This window comes from Sminthopsis crassicaudata, chromosome 2 (assembly GCF_048593235.1).
Source record: "Sminthopsis crassicaudata isolate SCR6 chromosome 2, ASM4859323v1, whole genome shotgun sequence".
In the NCBI taxonomy this organism is placed as follows: domain Eukaryota; kingdom Metazoa; phylum Chordata; class Mammalia; order Dasyuromorphia; family Dasyuridae; genus Sminthopsis; species Sminthopsis crassicaudata.
The window spans coordinates 140,316,627-140,340,501 of record NC_133618.1 but is presented as its reverse complement, the minus strand read 5'-3'; the positions used below and the strand labels follow the sequence as shown (position 1 = coordinate 140,340,501).

At 35.8% G+C, this 23,875-nt stretch overlaps 1 long non-coding RNA gene across 1 annotated transcript in view; it reads right to left on the bottom strand.

Moving 5' to 3' along the window:
- LOC141553279 (uncharacterized) overlaps window positions 1-20,592 on the bottom strand; it is a 75,855-nt gene extending 55,263 nt beyond the window's left edge. The window contains exon 1 of the long non-coding RNA XR_012485365.1: window positions 20,514-20,592. This is a non-coding gene — a long non-coding RNA (uncharacterized LOC141553279). The remainder of the gene's footprint in view (window positions 1-20,513) is intronic.
- Window positions 20,593-23,875: the final 3,283 nt, after the last annotated feature.

Below are 23,875 nucleotides of genomic sequence, written 5' to 3'. Positions count from 1 at the left end.
GACCCAGCAGTGCTACTACTGGGCTTATATCCCAAAGAGATATTAAAGAAGGGAAAGGGACCTGTTTGTGCAAGAACGTTTGTGGCCGCCCTTTTTGTAGTGACTAGAAACAGGAAATTGAATGGATGCCCATCAATTGGAGAATGGCTGAATAAATTGTGATATATGAATGTTATGGAATAGTATTGTTCTGTAAGAAATGACCAGCAGGACGATTTCAGAAAGGCCTGGAGAGACTTTCTTGAGTGAAATGAGCAGGACCAGGAGATCATTATACACTTCAACAATAATACTATATGATGATCAATTCTGATGGATGTGGCCCTCTTCAAAACTGAGATGAACCAAATCAGTTCCAATTGTTCAGTGATGAAGAGAGCCATTTACACCCAGAGAGAGAACTGTAGGAACTGAGTCTGGACCACAACATAGCATTTTCACTCTTTTTGTTGTCTTTTACTTGCATTTTATTTTGCTTCTCTTTTTTTCTTGTTCAGCACAATAATTATATAAATATGTATACATATGTTGAATTAAAAAATAATTAAGACCTTTTTTAGAGTGAATCAAAAACTTGCCTGTCTTTATTTCCCTTCATTAGTCCTAATTCTGGCTTATGGAGCCAAGAAAAATAAGGTTGCTTCCTCTTCCATATGATAGGTCCTCAAATATTTGAAGGCAGCTATAGCATGTTTTGCCTAAGCCTTCTCTTATCCATATGACATCACTTCATTTGCCTGCAAAGCTGCTAAAACCTAAAATTCAATTTACATGTAAATTGAATAAGAGAGACAAATTTCCAAATAAAATTTTTAAAACAGCATTCAGGTTCACACCTCTATATACATATATATATATATGAATATACACAAGACACTTTCTTTGTAACATTTTTCTCAGCTAATATCATTCTGTACAAAGTTCATATACACATGCAGCAAATTGGCCCAGCTACCCTTCACCCCTACCTGAAAAACAGAAAATTATAGGATCCTAGATGTAAAGCTAGAAGGGACCTTTAAAATCATCTAGTCCAACCCATTTATTTTGCAGATGAGAAAACTAAGGGAGATTAAGTAATTAGTCCAAGGTCATACAGATAAGTATCAGAAATAGGACAGGAGTTCAGGTTTTCTTAAGTCCCCAAGTAGTATTTTTCCCAGATATTTTCAAAGTCAACTGAAATCCAATTCAATTCAAGTGAATAAACATTAAGTGTCATCTATTTGCTAGATAATGCACAAAAACAAAAATGGAACCATACTTTTTCATAGTACTTGTTTAAGATGCATTAAAAGTGATATCAATGTGAAATTACTGATATTTATAATAAACATAATAAAACATGCAAACTATGAATCTATTATATGGTACTTGGAAAGACTCAGATTTGGGGAATTTGACCCTGGCTGCAGCTAAGGGAGATAAAAGTAAATTTTTCCAAATAGAAAACAATTCTGTTTTTTCCTTCTTTCTACCTCATCAAAGCCAACTGTGATGCTTTTGAATAGCCCTACACATGGCTTCACATTTGGACAACTGATCTCCTATATGTGAATTCTCTCCTTTATACCTACAGACCATGACATGGTTATGTTCATGTTGTTCAACAACAGGCTAATAACCAGACTTAGCCTGGAGTGCTGGCTAATATTCAATGTCAACCGTAACAAGAAAACCTTTCCCTTTTTCAGTGGCAAAAGCTTTTATTTACCCGCACAATTAGCAAAAACATAATCATTAAGTCAAAATGGTCATTCTTCTGGTATTTTCATTTAGACTTCCCATTAACCAATTCCTTGGGCTAATATTAAATGACAAAGCTGCTATGGAACATTATGGAATAGAAACACAAATACTCTATGAGCCAAGATATAGACTTCACATTGATTTTCAATGCTCCTGCCCACTTCTCATCCTACAACACAGACAAGTTTTCAGGTCAGCTCTCATTGGATTTCCCGATGACCAACCATGCATTTTCCATATTTAAAAAAAAGTGGGCCAAGTACATGGCAAAGCAGATAGAGCACTAGGCCTGGAGTCAGGAAGACCTGAGTTCAAATGTGACCTCAGACACTTAACACTTATTAGCTGTGTTACCCTGGGAAAATTAATTTATAAGAAAAAGCAAAGCAAAGGAAGGAAGGAAGAGAGAGAGAGAGAGAGAGAAGCAGGAAAGGAGGAAGAGGAAAAAGAAAGAAGGGAAAGAGGGAGGGAGAAAAGAAAGAAGGAAAGAAGGAAAAAGAAAGAAAAATGAAGGAAGGGAAAGAGGAAGAAGGAAGAAAAAGAAAAAAATATTATATTTGTCAGTTTACAGACTGTCAAAAGTTCATAAAAATATGGTAGGTTTGCCTATCTAAACTCATACTGTACATACATATTAAACAAGGTTAAGAATATATTGATAATCTGGGTAAGAAGGAACCTACCTCCTGTTATGGATGAGAGGTATTAGCCTGGGTGGAATCCTGACCCTGGCCATTGAATACTCCAGAATGTGACTTCTGACACTGAATTCAGACGGCAACCCTTCGTAAAAATGTGAAGTAGACTATCTTTGGGATACCTCCCTCGTTTGAATTTGGTGATCCCTTTCAGTTCCTTTTGTTTCTTATCACCATTTCATCCCTACTCAGTGCTACTATGCTGCTCTATTACTCCTGTCACAGACAAAAGATTTCTGAAAAATAATAGATTTCATTTCTTCCAGAGAGATTTGTACTTTCAAAGATTAAAAAGATAGGCAGGGCTTAACCTCAAAGGGCGGGTTTTCTAGTGCTGTAATACCTGAGCACGAGAGATATTTGAGAGTTAAGAACACCTTTCTCTCTCTTTCTGAGGAACCATGTAATCTCTTACTGAGAGAAGACAGGCGCAGATGGCTGGTTCAAAATGAAATGCTCTCTTCTCACCCCAAAGTCTCTCAATGCCCAGTCTCCATGCCAGCCTCTCCCTCTCCCTCAGTCCACCCCCACTGGCATCTCCCACCTGGCCAAATGGCCCACTTCCTGGACACTATTCTTTCAGGCCCAGGTGCATGCTCTTTGGACATCACAGATGATTTAGGTCGGCCTCAGAGAGCTGCTACACTAATTGGCCTGGGCAGTGCACCACCTGTGGCCCAAGCCTGTTCCATTTATTTCCCCCCACTTCTGAACCTGTCATTTTCAAGACAGGTTCCAAATAACCTACAGAGCATAATGGAGAGGACCTTGGGGAAGGTGGGGAGAGATTTTTTACTTTCCCCCTTCCCAAAGCTATCTCCCAATTCTCATCTCCTATAGTTTCTTGAACTCTAAATGGGGCCTTGCTTGGGATAGATCCATCCTTCCCACCCGCATCCCCACTCCCCTGTCTATTCCATATACCTCTTTCTTCTGCATTTATAATAATTTCCATCTGAAAAGGGAATTTTTTTTAAACCCAACAACTCCCTAGTTGGAAACACTGTGGATTGTAACTATAGTGATGCATCAATCACATCTCAGTAATTGCACAGCACAAGGTTTCCTGTTAGGGCCGAGCTACCTGCCAGAAAATGGCAGCAATCAGGCTATTGGCAGCAGACAATCAGGCATCATTTGTAATTCTTTATAGCTGCATGTTTCTCCCTTCCCAGGAATTGGATGCTAATCAATCCGTTGTCGTGGCAACCCAGGATCTGCACAGCTATCAATACGGGGAGGAAAAGGAAAAATGTTGGAGGAGTTGAATGCTTCGGTCTGGGAGGAGGAGGTGCCAGGTGAGCCAGCTCAGTGCCAGTACTCAAAAGGCAACAAAGAATAGGAGCCCTAATACCTGGAAGGGAAGCAGCAGGGAGTCAGTGGCCCTTTAATTGATGTGCCTAAAGAAGAGCTATGGTCCTAGCTGCACTGCAGGAGGAGTGCTAAGGATTCTGTGGATTTGGTCATCTTACTGACTCTCAGCACTAGCATGCCTTTCCTGGGATTACACAGCCCACAGAAAACTTTTGATTTATCCTTGTGTACATTCAATTCTATTTAACAAGCATTTATTAAACACTTATTTGGTAGATTCTGGAAATACAAGGGCAAACATGAAAAGAGCATCTGCCCACAAGGAGCTTACAATCTGTGAAGGTAGAGTGTGGGACTTGCACACAAATAGGAAAATACAAAATAAAAGTCAAAGCAATGTATTTGGAGAGGGAAGAGATAAATCAATGGATTCAAAAAGCACTCGAGTAAAGGGTGGCATGTGAGTTAAACCATGAATGGAGCTGAGGAGTTCAAGAGAAAAGGGGAGTTTCAGGCATGGAGGATCATTTGCTCCAAGACATGAATGGGAACGGTGGAATGTCTTTCACGAGCAACAGCAAGTCATTGAAAGTCCACTATGTTCTCAAGGAGTTCAGTGAAAATTTAAGTTATGGACTATGAATAAAGCACAATGTCTGGGCTGTGTAAACTTTTAAGAAATTTTTGCTAAATTGAATTGAACAGAACTGAATTAACAACTGAAGAGAATATAATGGAATAGAATTGAATTGAAATTAAAAGAAGTTAAAGTGATCTCCCAGAGTTTTCAGTGTGGGCAAGGAGACACAACAATGTATATGATATTTTACTGTGATCACTATCTCTTCATCATCTTCTAGATAAGTCACTATAAAAGTTTGGAAAAGAAAGGATTTATTCTCAGTGAGGATGGCCAAGGAAAGAGAGAAGGAGATGGAATTTATGCTGAGACTTGATGAAAAAGCAGCAATGTGAAAGTCAGAGTTGTAGGGAGGGTGAATAAAATAAATATGTATGTATATATGTATCTTATTATATCCTCACAGTATAATAAAAGCTGAGAAATGGAAATGAGGACAAAGAATATATTAGGCTGGCTAACTCAGCGACTACCAGAAGAATACTAAAGATAATGCTAAATTGTTGTTTGTCCATCATTCTCACAGAGGACCATGACATCAGGGAGGTAATGCCATGACCTTCAAGTGAATTGAATTTAAGTGAGGAAGGGCTGTGCAAAATCACCTGCTCACTTTCCCCTCCAGAAATATCTGGATCCAGTAGCTACATATGGATCAAGATGCCTGGAGATGGCCCTGGCTGAAATGGCTCTTTTAAACTAGTCTTCAACAGGTACATTAGATGAGTTTGGGGATTCCAGGCAGATAATCCAAGGATAACCCCAGCAAACCCATTTGCATTTGGCTTTGTAGTAGAGACTTGTAAAACAAAGCACATTCATTAGAATATGAGCTGTTTGAGAAACTGGGGGTTTTGCCTCTTTTTGCATCCTCATCCTTAGCACAGCAGCTGGTACATAGTAGGTGCTAATATTGAGTTATTGATATTGATTGAAGTCCCAATTTCTGGTTGTTCTATCAACAAATTAGTCTGCCCCATATCTATACAAAGTACCAAGTAGATGACCTTTTAATTGAGAATCTGTTACGGCTCATACCATCATAATGGCTCATTGTAGTCCCTAACCTTTCATACCCAACCCGTTCTATCAGGTCCTGAACTAGGTAAAATAAAACCCACAAAAGTATTTAACTCCCTTTTCTATCAGCCTGATAGTATCTGCTCTCTAAAACAGCAGTAAGATTTTTTTTTAAACCTGAAAAGTTACTGCAACATTAAAAAGGAGTGACACAGGGCAGCTAGGTGGTACAGTAGATAGATCACCAGCCCTGAAGTTAGGAAGACCTGAGTTCAAATGTGATCTCAGACATTTAATACTTCCTACCTGTGTGACCTTGGGCAAGTCACTTAACCCCAATTGAAATTAATTGACCAAAGTACCCTAATTAAACTAATTGCCTACTTGAACCATATGTTTAACCCCAAGAACTTCCTGGTCTCCTAATCAGTGTACATATATATGCAATTAGTTGCCCAAATATAAGTATATATACACATATATGCATACATTAATTTTTAAAATCAAACACTTTTATAATTTGAGGGAAGTGAGAGAAGGTAGAAGAGCTTCTGGTGATTGGCTGAAGATAGGTAGATGGCATAATGGATAGAGTGCTGGACTTAGAATCAAGAAGGCTTGAGTTCAAATTCTGTTTCAAATATTTACTAGACCTTTGAAAAGTCACAACCTTTCTCAGGCTTAATTTTGTCATCTGTAAAGTGGGAAAAATCTTAGCCTCTACCCACAGAATTATTGTGAGGATATAATAAGATATAATATATATATATATATATATATATATATATATATATGTGTGTGTGTGTGTGTGTGTGTATGTATACACATATATATACATGCACATACATATACATAAATGCTTCATAAAACAAAGCACTATATAAACACTAGCTATTATCACTATTATTATTACTTCAATAATATGCTCAAATTGGCCATCTGCCTCCCCAACAATTCTTTCCTGATGAGAATGGGTCCCATCCTCACTCTATCTCCTTCCTTGCTCTTAGACTGTATGCTGCAGTGCAGATTTGAAACTTAAGTCCTAAAATTACAGGGCAAGACTATGAATCTCTAGTCTGAATACGAGAAGAATCACATATTTCCTGGTAATGATCACTCATATTTGTATGGCACTTTATGTTTTTTATGGTTATAATGTGATATATCTATAGTCTCTCTCCGTGTATGTGTGTATATGTGTCTATAATAGCTAGGTGACATAATAATAGAATGCTGGACACGGAGTCCAGAAGGCTTGAGTGGTATATGTGTATATGCATGCATATGTGTATACATTATTATATATACACAAAACTCAAGATTTCTTGTCATAAATTTACATATGTGTAGGAGGTGCAGTGAATTAAGTGCTGGGTTGGAATTAGGGAGATTCATTATTAGTTCAAATCTGTCCTCAGCTACTTACTAGCTCTGTGTCCCTGGGTAAATAATTTAATTCTTTTTGCCTATGTTTCCTCATTTGCAAAATAAGCTGGAGAAGGAAATGGCAAACCACTTAGGTATCTTTGCCAAGAAAATCCCAAATGGGGTCACAAAGAGTCAGATAAGACTGAAAAACAATTGAACAAAAACAACAACTTATATTTTCTATATGTACATATATATATATGTGTGTGTGTGTGTGTGTGTGTGTGTGTGTGTGTGTGTGTGTATATATATACATATATATATATATATAAATCCTCTCTTTCATCTCTGATATCCAGTCACTTATTATCTTGCCTGTTATACTTTCATAACCTAACTCTCTTGTACCCTCATTCCCATATCCACCACTCTTGTTCAGGCCCAGGGTTTCTTAAATTTTTCCACTTGTGACCCTTTTTCACCCAAGAAATGTTTACATGATGCTGGGTTTATAGATATATAAAATAGGAATATAAATAAAACATTTTCTGATAATAAATCATAATTTCCCAATCTCATTCAGTTACAAGACCCTATATGGAATCACCATCCAGTTTTAAGAAGCTAAACCCTAGGCTATTGCCAACACCTCCTAATTGTAAGCTTTGCTCTCTACCCCTTTCCAATCCAATCTTCATACAACTACCAAAATAATCTTTGGTAAAGGACTGTTCATACTACTCTTAAAGAACCTTCAAAAGCTCCTTATTACCTCTAAGATAAAATGGAAATAAAATTTAAAACATTTCACAGAATGGCCCAACCTACCTTTCCTGGCATTTCACATTTTATCCTTCAAATACCCTATACTTCATGTTGACTGACCCACTTTATTCTTTTTTTCTGAGTTCAAGCACATCTTCCTACAATGTGCCCTTGACATACACTGTTCTTCCTATCTGGAATATTCTTCCTCTCTTCCTTGGGATCTTAGAATATCTAAATTGCTTCAAGACTCTTTTCATGGATGTAATTTTACTTGATCCCACTCCTATTATTGTTATTGTTTTTTACTTTATTGATCTTGCTATTTTTTCTCTCCCTTTCCCTCAAATTATATACTTATCTGTTCATGTACTGTTGTCCACCCTTCCCTATGCTTCTTGAAGGTAAGATCTGAGTTTAATGTTGTTATTGTGTTCTAAAGTCTTACACACTGCTTTGCTTGCAGTTGGTGCTCAATGAGTGCTTTTTTGGCTTTGCTTGGGCCTTCACACTAGACTTTAACCACATGATAAATATTTTATTTTTCTTTACAAGGCAAGAAACTGAAGTTCAGAATAATTAAGTGGTTTTTTTCTAGATCATACAGCCAGAAGCTATTCATAAGATCATAGATTTAGACTATGGGAAGGGACATTAAAGTCAATCAAATGCATTCCTTTTTATTTTACAGATGAGGAAACTGAAATTTAGTGAATTGTTGAGGTTAAAAGTGACTGAGATGGAATTCTTGATTCCACTTCCAGTGCTCTATCTACTACATCACAGAACTGGAGTGAGGCTCAAACTCAAGTTTTCTGATGTGAAATTCTACTCTTGTTCTAGAATAACCCTCTGTCTTCAACTTCAGACCTATGTTAAAAAGGAGGCCAGAAAAAGAAAAAGAACTGAGGGCACTAACCTGCCCTGCCCTGCTCTGGGTAAACATGTTATGCTTCCTGACATTTTGGATAGCTCTCTTGAGTTCTAGAACCCTGGAAACAAATTCAAAGAAGATAAAATTATGTGCCATTCAGTGAGAGAGCTCATTTAAAAAGAGAAAAAAGGAATAATTTTCAGCCTCAAAAAAGGAGAAATATATTTCTGGCCAAGATGGTGGAGAAAACACACACATCTACTTAAGCTCTGTCTTTTCTCTTATTTTACTTCATTTTCGTCATTTGCTCTCATGTTACTTCATAACTAGCCTCGGAATTAGTGCTTGACTGAAGAAAAAAAAAAAAACACAAATAATTACCAATAGAAGATATCCTCGAAATTCACAGAAAAGGTCTGTTTTTCCTCTTGGGTAGGGATGGTTTTAGATCTGGTGCAGACTGAAGGCAGGCCGCAGCAGCACAGCAGACAGATTAAGGCAGGCAGCTCACAGCTGAGCAGACTGGAGAGGGGTGGGGTGTGATCTCAGCTATTTCTACAGGAAGACCTTTACCACAGTATTGGCTACTCTGCCCTGACAGCAAGCCAATAGACAAGCAGAGAAGCTAAAAACACAGGAGGTGAAGACTATAACCCAAAAAAAAATTAGGGTCTCTCAGGACCTGGCCATATTGATAGCTTTTTATATGGATAGAGAGCAGACTTTAAACCCTGAAGAGACTGTCTCCAGATGAATCCCCAAGGGGGGATATGATCTGGTCTTCAACACACAAGACTCTCATAGAAGAAATTAAAAAGGGTCGCACAAGAGCGCAAGAAGAAAAATGAGAAAGGGAAAGGGAAGCTTGGCAAGAGAGTCTGGATAAGTCATCCCATGCATTTAAAGATAGAATGAACAAAGGAATAAAATCCTTGAAAAACAGAATTAGTAAATTAGAAAAGGTAAATAGCTCTTTAAAAAATAAAATTGGCAAAATGGAAAAAAAAATCCATAGAACAAAACAACTCACTTAAAAACTCAATTGGACAATTAGAAAAAGATAAAAAGTGAGTGAAGAAAATAATTCATTGAAAATCAGAATTGAATGGCTCCAGGACACATCAAAAATCAATCAAGCAAAACCAAAAAGAAAAAATGAAACAATGGGGAAAAAAAGTTAAATACCTTCTTGGGAAAGCAACAGACGTAGAAAATAGATCTAGGAGAGATTATCTGAGAATTATTGGACTCCCTGAAAAATATGATGAAAAAAGATCCTGGATACTATTTTCTAGGAAATTATCAAAGAGAACTGCCCAGGTGTTATAGAAACAGAGGTTAAAATAGACAATGAAAGAATTCATCAATCACCTACTGAAAGGTATCCTAAAATCAAAACCCCAAGAAATATAGTGGCCAAATTTCAGAACTATCAGATGAAGGAAAAAAATACTACAAGCTGCTAGAAAAAAATCAATTCAGATATAGAAGAGCCACAACAAGAATTACTCAGGATCTAGCAGCATCCACATTAAAGGATCAAAGAGCCTGGAATCTGATATTCCAAAAGCTAAGGAACTTGGTATACAACAAAGAATAACTTACCCAGCCAAAATGAGCATTTTCGTCCAGGGAAGAAGAAGGACATTTAATAAAATAAGTGAATTTCATCTATTTTATTATCTAAACAAAAAGTTTGATCTACAAATATAGAACTCAACAGTAACCTAAAAAGGTAAAAAGAAATCTTGGAAATTATATTTCTGCTATAAAGATATATAAAGAACACATGTATACTTTGTCCTAGAAACTAGAGGTGGAAAGGAAATTGTATCAGGAAAAGGGTAAAGTGGTGGTACTACATCTCATGAAGAGGCAAAGGAAACCTATTATAAATGACAGAAAGAATGGAAGGGGATGAACATAGTATGTATCTTACTGTCATCAGAATTGGCTTAAAGAGAAAAATATTAGATATATTTGATTTATGATGAAACTTCTCCCACCTCATTGAAAAGTGGGAGGGAAAAAGTGAAAAGGGAAGGAGTAAGCTAAGCAGCAGGAAATACAGAAATTGTGAGGAAAAGGAGTAAGATAGGGGGAGGAACTCTAAGTGTGAGGAGGGATACTGAAAAGGGAGGGCTGTGAGAAGCAAGTGGTGCTGACAAGTTTAATACTAGGGAGAGAGATAAGGGGGAAGGAAAGGAGAAAAACATAAGCAGGTAATAAGTAATACAGAATTGGTAATTTTAACCATAAATGGGAATGGGGTAAACTTCCCCATAAAAAGGAAGTGGTGAGCAGACTGGATTAAAAGCTACAATATGTTGTTTACAGAAAACAAACTTAAAGCAGGGTCACACATACAGAGTAAAAGTAAAAGGTTGGACCAGAACCTACTATGCTTCAGGTAAAGTAAAAAAAAAAAAAAAAAAAGGGCAGCCATCCTGATCTCAGATCAAGCAAAAGCAAAAAGTGATCTAATTAAAAGAGATAAGGAAAGGCACTATTATTTTGCTAAAGGGTAGCATAGATAATGAAGCAATATCAATATTAAACATATATGCACGCAGTTGCATAGCATCTAAATTCTTAAAAGAGAAATTAAGAGATCTGCAAGAAGAAATCTGCAATAATAGTGGGAGATCTCAACCTTGCACTCTCAGAATTAAATAAATCAAACCACAAAATAAATAAGAAAAAAGTCAAAGATGCAAATAGAATACTAGAAAAGCTAGATATGATAGATCTTTGGAGAAAACTAAATGGAGACAGAAAGAAGTACACTTTCTTTTCAGCAGTTCATGGAACCTATACAAAAATTGACCATATATTAGGACATAAAAACCTTAAACTCAAATACAGTAAGGCAGAAATAGTAAATGCATCCTTTTCAGACCACAATGCAATGAAAATTACATTCAATAAAAAGCCAGGGGAAAATAGACCAAAAAATAATTGGAAACTAAATAATCTCATACTAAAGAATTATTGGGTGAAACAGCAAATCATAGGCATAATTAATAATTTCACCCAGGAAAATGACAATAATGAGATGTCATGTCAAAATGTGTGGGATGTAGCCAAAGCGGTAATAAGGGGAAATTTTATATCTCTAGAGGCCTACTTGCATAAAATAGAGAAAGAGATGGTCAATGAATTGGGCTTGCAACTAAAAATGCTAGAAAAGGAACAAATTTTAAAAACTCAGCCAAACGCTAAACTTGAAATTCTAAAAATAAAAGGAGAGATTAATAAATTGAAAGTAAAAAAAAAAAAAAAAACTATTGAATTAATTAATAAAACTAAGAGTTGGTCCTATGAAAAAACCAACAAAATAGATAAACCCTTAGTAAATATGATTTAAAAAAGGAAAGAGGAAAATCAAATTGTTAGTCTTAAAAATGAAAAGGGAGAACTCGCCACTAATGAAGAGGAAATTACAGAAATAATTAGGAATTACTTTGCCCAGCTTTATGCCAATAAATTTGATAACTTAAATGAAATGGAAGAATACCTTCAAAAATATAGTTTGTCCAGATTAACAGAGGAAGAAGTAAATTGGTTAAACAGTCCCATTTTAGAAAAAGAAATAGAACAAGCTATTAATCAACTCCCTAAGAAAAAATCTCCGGGACCAGATGGATTTATATGTGAAGTCTAACAAACATTTAAAGAACAATATAAACTATTTGAAAAAATAGGGAATGAAGGAGTCTTACCAAATTCCTTTTATGACACAGACATACTACTGATACCTAAATCAGGTAGGTTGAAAACAAAGAAAGAAAATTATAGACCAATCATCTCCTTAATGAATATTGATGCTAAAATCCTAAACAAAATATTAGCAAAAAACTACAGAAAATCATCCCCAGGATAATACACTATGACCAAGTGAGATTTATACCAGGAATGCAGGGCTGGTTCAATATTAGGAAAACTATTAGCATAATTGACTATATCAATAACCAAATTAATAAAAACCATCTGATCATTTCAATAGATGCAGAAAAAACATTTGATAAAATACAATATCCATTCCTAATAAAAACACTAGAGAGTATAGGAATAAATGGAGTTTTTCTTAAAATAATCAGGAGCATATATTTAAAACCATCAGTAAACATCATATGTAATGGAGATAAAATGGAAGCTTTCCCAGTAAGATCAGGAGTGAAACAAGGTTGCCCACCATCACCATTATTATTTAATATCGTATAAGAAATACTAGCCTCGGCAATAAAAATTGAGAAAGAGATGAAAGGAATTAGAGTAGGTAATGAGGAAACCAAATTATCACTTTTTGCAGATAATATGATGGTATACTTAGAGAACCCCAGGGATTCTACTAAAAAGCTTTTAGAAATAATCCACAACTTTAGCAAAATTGTGGTATACAAAATAAATCCACATAAATCCTCAGCATTTCTATACATCACCAACAAAATCCAACAGCAAAAGATACAAAGAGAAATTCCATTCAAAATAATTGTCAATAGCATAAAATATTTGGGAATCTATCTACCAAAGAAAAGTCAGGAATTATATGAGCAAAATTGCAAAACACTTTCCATTCAAATAAAGTCAGAATTAAATAATTGGAAAAATATTAAGTGCTCTTGGATAGGCCAAGTGAATATAATAAAGATGACAATACTCCCTAAACTAATCTATTTATTTAGTGCTATACCAATCAGACTCCCAAGAAACTATTTTAATGACCTAGAAAAAATAACAACAAAATTCATATGGAAAAACAAAGAATTATAAAGCAGTGGTCACCAAAACCATTTGGTACTGGCTAAGAATTAGATTAGTTGATCAGTGGAATAGGTTAGGTTCACAGGACAAAATAGTGAATAACTATGGAAATCTAGTGTTTGACAAACCCAAAGATCCCAACTTTTGGGATAAGAATTCATTATTTGACAAAATCTGCTGGGAAAACTGGAAATTAGTATGGCAGAAATTAGTCATGGACCCACACTTAACATCATACACCAAGATAAGATCAAAATGGGTCCATGATTTAGGCATAAAGAATGAGATTATAAATAAATTAGAGGAACATAGGATATTTTACATCTCAGACTTGTGGAGGAGGAAGGAATTTGTGACCAAAGAAGAACTACAGATCATTATTGATCACAAAATAGAAAAGTAGATTATATCAAATTAAAAAGCCTTTGTGCAAACAAAACTAATGCAAACAAGATTAGAAGGAAAGCAACAAACTGGGAAAACATTTTTACATTTAAAGGTTCGGATTAAGGCCTCCTTTCCAAAATATACAGAGATTTGACTCTTAATTTATAAGAAATCAAGCCATTCTCCAATTGATAAATGGTCAAAGGATATGAACAATTTTCACATGATGAAATTGAAACTATTTATACTCATATGAAAGAGTATTCCAAATCGCTATTGATCAGAGAGATGCAAATTAAGACAACTCTGAGATACCTCTACACACCTGTCAGATTGGCTAAAATGACAGGAAAAAATAATGATGAATGTTGGAGGGGATGTGGGAAATGTCAGGGACACTGACGCATTGTTGGTGGAGTTGTGAACAAATCCAACCATTCTGGAGAACAATCTGGAATTATGCCCCAAAAGTTATCACACTGTGCATATCCTTTGATCCAACAGTATTTCTACTGGGCTTATATCCCAAAGAGATACTAAAGAAGAGAAAGAGACCTGTATGTGCCAAAATGTTTGTGGCAGCCCTTTTTGTGATGACTAGAAAGTGGAAAATGAATGGATGCTCATTAAATTGGAGAATGGTTGGATAAATTGTGATATATGAATGTTCTGTAAGAAATAACCAGCAGAATTAATACAGAAAGGCTTGGAAAGACATGAACTGATGCTGAGTGAAATGAGCAGAACCAGGAGATCATCATACACTTCAACAATAATACTATATGAGGATGTATTCTGATGAAAGTGGATATCTTCAACAAAGAGAAGACCTAATTCAGTTTCAATTGATCAGTGATGGACAGAATCAGCTCAGCCAGAGAAGGAACACTGGGAAATGAGTGTGAACTGTTTGCATTTTTGTTTTTCTTCCCAGGTTATTTCTACCTTCTGAATCCAATTCTTCCCTGTGCAATAAGAGAACTGTACGGTTCTGCACACATATATTGTATCTAGGATATATTATAACATATTTAACATGTAAAAGAATGCTTGCCATCTAGAAGAGGTGGTGAGGGAGGGAAGGGAAAAGTCGGAACCGAAGTGAGTACAAGGGATAATGTTGTAAAAAATTACCCAAGCATATGTAATGTCAATAAAAACTTATAATAAAAAAGGAGAAATATAACTGAGGGTCAGAGTGACAAAAATTTTCTGAAGGACCTAAATCAGAGTCCTAGACCATCACCAAGATCACCTAGACAATTGTGCCACCTCACTTAAAGAGATAGGATGCTAGGCACTAGCATCCCACTATCTCTTTCTCTTTCTCTCTCTCCCTCTCCCCTCTCTTTGTATTTCTTTCTTTTTCTCTCTGTCTCTCTGTCTTTCTCTCTATCTATATCTCCATCTCTGTCTCTCTATCTCTGATTCTCTCTCTCTCTCTTTCTGTCTCTGTATTTCTCTGTTTCTGTCTCTTTGTCTCTTTCTGTCTCTCTGTCTTTGTCTCCATCTCTGTTTCTCTGTTTCTCTATGTCTCTCTGTCTCTGTCTCTCTCTTTCTCTCTCTGTTTCTATCTCTTTCTTTTTCTGTTTCTGTCTTTTTGTCTCTTTCTGTCTTTGTCTCTTATTGTCTTTCTCTCTGTGAGAGACCAGAAGAAACCACATCTTAACTATTCACTAGATGTAGACAAGATCTGGATAACCTTGTTGAATTAATCAATTATTCACAAGTTCTAACCAAGTGAAATAAAGACCTTGATAAAGGTTGGTGTCTTTAAGACACATGGAAGAACCAGAATAATGTTTTGATTGGTCAAATATTTTGATTTGTTGAAAGTCTTGGTCAAATTCTGGAGGGTTTATATAAAAGCCTGGACTTTTGTAAATATTTATAAGTATTTGGGAGTAATAGAAAAATATTCCCATTGGAGTTTGAGGATAGAGTATATGAAAAAATGTAAATTAAAGACTCTGCAAGAGGGGACAGTAAAAAAAATTATAGCACAAGTAAGAACATCTTAAGGATTAAAATAATAGTGCTACCAGGAGCTGTGACTTATCTCTTTGTTATATATTCTCTCTAAGCTTTAGTCCACTTTCCCATGGATTCTGTGTAATACAGACTGTTGGAGGAGATATTTATATCAAATGTACAACCATTTCAAAAAGTTTGGTGTACTCATTGATAACAACATATAATCATGAGATGTGATTGGGGGCTCATTAAAAAAAAAAACACTCTCCAGCCTCTCAGAGATACCTTCTTTGGGGCTATGGAGGATAGAGCAATTTTACTAGAGGTCCCTAAACTTTCAGTCAGAGTATGGTTTAGAAAGATAGCTCTTGGGCATGTACTTCACTAGGAATACAGTGCACTCAGGAATTAGAAAGATTCAACTAGATTGAAGAAAGAAGAAACTAACTTTAATACCTTGAATGGAGCTAAAGAAAAAAAAAAAAAAAAGGACTTCAGAGTTCATGGTCTAACCCATATATGACATCCCACATAAGAGATCATCCATCCTCTGCTTTGATACTTCCAGTGATGGGGAACTTATTATCTGATTTATAGCATTAGCTGCTTTTTCTGTTTCTTGCACAGGAAATATTTTCCATAAATTCTATTCTTATACCAGTTTTATTTAAAATACATATATCTTTCTTCATAATGACTAATGGTTCAAATGATGCTAAACATGAATGATTCAGATGCAGATTAATAATACAAGTGCTTTAAATAGGATACAAACAAAATCATAAAAAATAATAAAATGGTTATTTACAAAAGAGATTAGAAATCTCTGTGCAGACCTCAAGAATGAGATGAGGAAGAATTTAATGAAATTAACTGATTTACTACATTCCTCAACCTATAAGTACCTTGTATAAATCTTAGACTCTGGCTATATCAATAGGATAAGAACATTGTAAGGAAGGAAATAAACATTTATTAAATGCCTATTATGTGCCAGACATTTGCTAAAAAGCTTTACAAGTATTATTTCATGTAATATTCAAAACCCTAAGTGTTGTTATAATCCTCATTCTACAATTGAGGAAACTTAAGCAGACAGAAATTAAGTGACTTTTCTAGATTTACACAGTTAGTGAATAACTGAGACTAAATCTGACTTCAGGTCTCCCTGACCCAAGTCCAGAACTCTATCCACTGAACCACTTAACTTTGCTTTTTGAAAGACAGAAATTAAAACAAAGAAAGAAAGTAGAGAACTGGGGGAAGAGACAGAGAGAGTGGAGGATGGGGATAGAGACAGAGAGTGAGAGAGAGATCCAGAGCCAGAGCAAGAGGCAGAGACAAAGAGAGACAAAGACAGAGAGACAGAAACAGACAAAGAAAGAAACAGAGAAAGACAGAGAGACAGACAGAGACAAAAACAGAGAGAGGGGGGTTGAGGGACAGGGAGGGAGGGAAAGAGGGTGGGAGAGAGTCAGAGATAGAGAGACAGAGATGAAGACATAGACAAAGACAGAGTCAGAGAATAAGACAGAGAGAAAGAGAGAAACAGAGAAAAGGGGGAGGGAGAGAGGGAAAGAGAAAGAGAGAGTTGGAAAGGAAGAGGGAGAAAAATAAGGAGAGGAGAGAGGAGCGGTGAGAACAGAGTGAGGGAGAAGGGAGAGAGGGGACTAGGAGAGAGGAAGAGAGGGAGAGAGGGAGAGAGAGAGAGAGAGAGAGAGAGAGAGAGAGAGAGAGAGAGAGAGAGAGAGAGAGAGAGAGAGAAAGAGAGAGAGAGAGAGAAACAGACAGAGAGAGAAAAACAGAGAGAGAGAAATATAGAGAGAGAGAGAAACAGAGAGAGAGAGAAAGACAGAGAGATAGAGAGAAACAGACAGAGAGAGAAACAGACAGAGAGATAGAGAGAAACAGACAGAGAGAGAGAAACAGAGAGAGAGAGAAACAGAGAGAGAGAGAAAGAGAGAGAGAGAGAGAGAGAGAGAGAGAGAGTAAAAAAATGAGAGGGAGAGAGGGAAAGGGAGAGAGAGGAAGAGAGTAACCGAAAACTCCCCAGGTCCCAGACCAGATAGAGAACACTAGAGGATTATTTAAGAGTACCCCACAAAAGGGTTAAATGAACAGGAGAGAATTCTTCTGAGTGTTCAAGGGACTGATGTGACTCCCTTTGACCATCATGCACTTTGTCACCAACAATACACTCCATCTTCTACCTAAACATATATAATGTCAGATTAGGTTAAAACATGAGAACTGTGTCTTAAGCCACAGTAGAGAGTAAGTATGCTACAGAATGATAAGAAGTAATCTCAGATACCTGGAACAGCTTGTTCATTGACTAGCACCAGGAGCAGGAAGAGGTTCTACCTAGGACAACTAGAACTAACCCTTTTAAAAATGCTCCAAAGCTATTAGTTTTAATGCATTTTTATGAAAACTTTTTTTAATTAGTTAGTTACACACCAAGAAGACCATTGCTCTAGACCTAAAAGAGACTTCAGAGATCCTTAAGTCCAAGCCCCTATTTTTTGCAGATAAGGAAACTGAGATCTACATGATTTTTTAATCCTACAGGGCTTAAGTAACATGGTTAGGATGACAACCCTATATCGAAGATTATTTCTACTGTCTCACCCTGGCTCCTTCTCCCTTCTCCAAAAGAGTATATAGGCACAGTTTAACATTTGATAAAATGAGCCTCCATGCTCCTTCTCTTCAGTACTCCCAAAATATTTACCTTTATTTAATGACATATGTCATTATTTTGCTCACCAACTATTATTGAACTGCTCAGCATAATAATTTATATTTATAAAATGTTTGCAATATAATATAGTATATTATAATATATCATATTATAAATTATGTATAATATAAATACATTATAGATAAATTATATTGAAATAAATTATGAATATCTATAATTTTATATTACTTATATTTATTATATAATCTATTGCATTACTTTATTATAATACAATATATTGTATTTCTTATATCAGAATCCCCGCTCAGGCATATAAGGCAATTTGTTCTATTCTCATTACTATACTTTTATAAAAAAATTTATTTAAAAATGTTATAATTTTTCAGGCTCTTCCATCAATATTAGGAAGTTAGGTCACACTTTGTGTTGCTTTCAGAAGGACTAATCTTGCCACTGCTTTCCCCCTACAATTCCAGTGCCCTACCTATTAATCTGCTACTCCTTATGTGCTGTGGTTTGAAAATCAGAGAATTGATCTTGTTAGAAGTGTGCCTTAAACAAGAATAATTAGGTTCTGTGTAAAAACCTGAGATTTGTTGTCGGTTAGTCATTTTCAATTGTCATTCCTCATGACCCCATTTGGGATTTTCTTGGCATTGGTTTGCCATTTTCTTCTCCATCTTATTTTACAGATGAGGAAACTGTGTTGTGTGCCCAACCTGAGGGGATGCCCCCACAAATAAAAGGGGAAAAGCTTTATTGTATTTGCATAATCTATTTCAGTTGTTCAGAAAGTATCTCAACATTTCATCTCCCTGGAGCCTAATATAGCATAGTGCTCTGCATGCAGCAGGTTTTTAATAAATGTCTCATTGAATTGAAATTTTTGTCTCTTTCCCTGTTCTTGGCTATGTGCCAGGTAGCTGAGAGCTAGCTAGACAACCACTAGATAAGTGATACATTAATACTGTTACTATTTCACTCAAGAAAAGGAAGGCAACTGTTTTGTCACTATGATGTCTTTATAAAATCACTTAAACCTACAACTGCAGAACAGGAAGGAATTGGAAGTCCTCAAATCTAAATAGTACTTAAATAGGAACTCCCATCCATCATGATATCTCCAAACTCTGCTGGAAGACTTATAATGAGGGGAAGCCCACCATCTCCTAACACTGCCAAATCCACTTTTGGACAGGTTCTTTTAGGCAGATCTTTCCTGACATAAAGCTGAAATCTTTCTCTTTGAAACTTCCTACACATTCTTTCTACCATTGTCCTCTCAAGTAAAGCACAATGATCCCTCTTAAAAAACTGGACCAAATCCATCAAATACTTGAAGCTAGTTATCATTCCCTTTCTTCCCTCAATATCCCTTCTTATTAAGGGTCTCTAGCTTATTCTCTCCTAGTCATCCCTCTCTGGACTTCTCCAATTTGTCAATGTCCTTTCCAAAATGTATCTTTATAATTCTGAGGTTTCACCTCACACCATTCATATTGGCAAAATTACAGAAAGGGGAAATGACGAGTGTTAGATGGGATACAGGAAAATGGGCACATTGATGCTCTATTGGTGGAGCTATGAATTTGTACAGAGAATAAAGAAAAATTTGGAACTATGCCAAAAAGTTTCTTTATTGACCCAGATATATCACTAATAGGCCTCTTTCTCCACATAAAGCAAAGAAAGAGGAAAAGGAACCATAGGAACAAAAATATTTACAGCAGGTATTTTTGTAGTGTCAAAGAACGGAACACTAAAAAGTATTCAACAACTGAGGGATAACTAAACAAATTATGACATATAAATATAATGAAATACTATTGTGTTATAAGAAATAATGAAGGAGATGGTTTCAAAGAAAACTGGGAAGACTTTTATGAATTGTTGAAAGTGAAATTAGGGGAACTAAGAGAACAATGTATATAATAACAGCAATATTTTTTAAAAAAATAAAAACTTTGAAAGAGAATAACTCTGATCAATGCAATGACCACTCACAATTTCTAAGCATACTATCTACCTTTGGTAGAGAAGTGGTGGACTCCGGGTAAAGAATGTGCAGTTCGGTGCCATGAAAAATTAGATTGCACTGAAAATAAACTAGGTTTATTAAAATATAATCAATCAGTAATGACACTGGATTTCTTCAGACTGTGAATCCCATTAGGAAATAAATGACTCTTAATTTGGATTAAACTAATAAAAATATATTCTGAATCATTCAGGAAGAAAGGGGGGGAAACTTACCTGCTCAGTTGGCATCCTGGGAGGAACCAATGGCTCGATGTCACCTGACTCAGTTTGATGTCACCAGGCAGAAAAGGATGAAAGGGCTGCCTTTTACCATGGTTTTTCAAGATCAATTTGATTCAATTCAACAAGCATTTGTTAAATGTTTACAATGTGCTAGGCAGTATGCCAGGTGCTATTGATATAAAGATGAAAATAAAAGTGTCTGCCCTTGAGAAGCCTATGTTCTACTGAGTAGAAACAACAGCCTGAAAGATAAGCCAATACCAAAAGTAAATTCAAAGAAATTTCATGGAAGGGAAGGGCAATGAAGACTATTGGGATTGGGAGTGCCTCTTGTAGGAGGCACAAGAACAGTGCCTTTTGTTTTGTCTTTCAAAAGCTAGGAGTTCGTTCCAAAAGGCAAGGCTGAGAAGAGAGAGCATTCAGAATCACAGCCTGTGCAAAAATCTCATGTTAGCAGAACAGCACCCAGGCCAGTTTTGGAAGAATGAAGAGTGTGCGATGGGGAGTAAATTCTTTCTACTAATTTTATGTAACCCAACTTTGTTCAATTAATAAACACTTTTTATTTATTTAGCATTTTATTTTACACATAAAATATGTAAAACATATTTTCCTGTTACATACAAAACATTTTTAACATTTGTTTTTAATAAATATTTATTAAGTGTCTCCTCTCTACCAGGCATTGTGTTAATCTCTAAGGGACATAAAAAGAATTACAAGACAGTCCCAACCTTCCAGGAACTCAAAATTCAAAATGAACTGCTTCCAAAAAATGATGCAAAGTGAAGAGAGCAGAATTAGAATTACATAAAATAACATTATAAAGAAAAGCTACTTTGATAGACTTAAGAACTCTGATTGATATAATGACAAATCATACTTCCAGAGGACTGATAACAAAGAATGCTACTCACCTCCCAACAGGGATGTGATGGAGAGCAAGACATATATCTTTGGACATGGCCAATGAGAAAATTAGCCTTCTCTTTTTTTCACTATATATTTGTCATGAGGGTTTATTTTTCTTTTTATTCAATTGGGCAGAGAGAGGCAAGAGAAAGAGAAAGTAAATGCTTGTAAAATGAAAAAAAAATACATTAAAAAAAACTTAAATTCAACTTACTTGAGGTAAAGATGAATGGTGTAGAGAGAACCATAAAATCTCAGAATTGTAAGGGACTTCTGAGGGCCTTTATTCCAACCCTTACCTGAGCATGAATCACTTTAATAATATCCCTTACAAGTGGTTACCCAGTCTCTGCTTGATGGTTTAGAATCTGAATGCTGAAAATTACCATTATGTGCATCATATTTTCACATATTTAGAACCAAAAAAAGATCTTACAAGTGATTTAATCATGTTCATAGATGCAGATCTAGATTATAATTCAGAGAATATCTAGCCCATTCACCTCATTTTTCAGTCCATAGAGATTTAGCAACTTTTCAGGTTTTTCAGGTAAATGACAGAACTAGGAACAGAGATTTGGTCCTCAAAGCTCCAAGGCCCACTGGTCTTTTCCACTGCCTCATGCTGTCTCTCATCCAACCTCCTCACTTTAATGATGAGGGAGTTAAAAACCAGAAAGATTAATTGTGTTTTCAAAGATTATACAACCAGCTAATGGCAATGCTGGATCTAGAAAGCAGATGGCTTGACTTGTAGTTTACTGCTTTTCCTACTATTCCAGGAAAGATGTGGAATTCAAACTAGACCTCAGAAGGTACTAAAAGTTGGAAAAAGAACAGAGAACAAAAAGGAGGAAAGACATTAGGGATATTTAGCCTAGAGAAGACATGAGGGTGGGGACAAGGAAGAAAATAACTCTTTAAGTATCTGGAGAATTGTCAGATAAGGGAATAAGCAAGTTCTTCTTGGTTTCAATGGTGCCTGAAGAACCACAGACTCATAAATAATCCCTTACTTGGAAAGGACCTCAGACCTTCATATACCATAATGCCTCAGATAGCATCTTTTTAAACCCTACCTATTGCCTTCTACAGTGTCCCTAATAAGGTTTATCAGCCTCTTTTTGGAGGTTAGAGCCAGAGACCAAAAAACAGAGAGAACATGGATGGAAGTCGTCAAAAAGGGGGATATATCAAAAGGAGAAGAAACCTCCTAACAATTGGAGTTATCCCAAAATGAAATGACCTGCCTCTGGAGGAAATGGGTCCATCTTCATTTAAAGTCTTTGAACAAAGGGTAGAAACCCATTTGTTCACTACATTGTAGAGAATATTTTTATTGTATTTTTAATGAATAAAAATCTATTTCTCTTCCTTCACCCCCCCATTTCCCCTCCAGAAAAGAAAAATAAAATCTTTATAACAAATATGAGCAAACAAAAAAATTCATGCATTGGTCATATCCCAAAAATATATATTATAGAGAGCATTCTTACTCAAATATCGTTTTACTCAATGACCTCTTAGTTAACTTCCAACTCTTTTTTTTTTAATTTTATTTTATTTAGAATTTTTTTCCACAGTATATATGCATGAGTAATTTTTTTATAATATTATTCCTTGTATTCATTTTTCCAAATTATACCCCCCTCCCTCTACTCCCCCCCTTGATGACAGGCAATCCCATACATTTTACATGTGTTACAATATAACCTAGATACAATATATGTGTGTAAATACCATTTTCTTGTTGCACATTAAGTATTAGATTCCGAAGGTATAAGTAACCTGGGTAGATAGACAGTAGTGCTAACAATTTACATTCACTTCCCTGTTCCTTCTCTGGGTGTAGTTGTTTCTGTCCATCATTGATCAACTGGAAGTGAGTTGGATCTTCTTTATGTTGTGATATCCACTTCCATCAGAATACATCTTCATACAACATTGAAGTGTACAGAGATCTTCTGGTTCTATTCATTTCACTCAGCATCAGTTGATGTAAGTCTCTTCAAGCCTCTCTGTATTCCTCCTGCTGGTCATTTCTTACAGAGCAATAATATTCCATAACATTCATATACCATAATTTATCCAACCATTCTCCAATTGATGGACATCCATTCATCTTCCAGTTTCTTGCCACTACAAAAAGGGCTGCCACAAACATTTTGGCACATACAGGTCCCTTTCCCTTCTTTAGTATTTCTTTGGGATATAATCCCAATAACAGCAATGCTGGGTCAAAGGGTATGCACACTTTGATAACTCCTTGGGCATAGTTCCAAATTGCTCTCCAGAATGGCTGGATTCTTTCACAGCTCCACCAACAATGTATTAGTGTCCCAGTTTTCCCACATCCCCTCCAACATTCATCATTATTTGTTCCTGTCATCTTAGCCAATCTGACAGGTGTGTAGTGGTATCTCAGAGTTGTCTTAATTTGC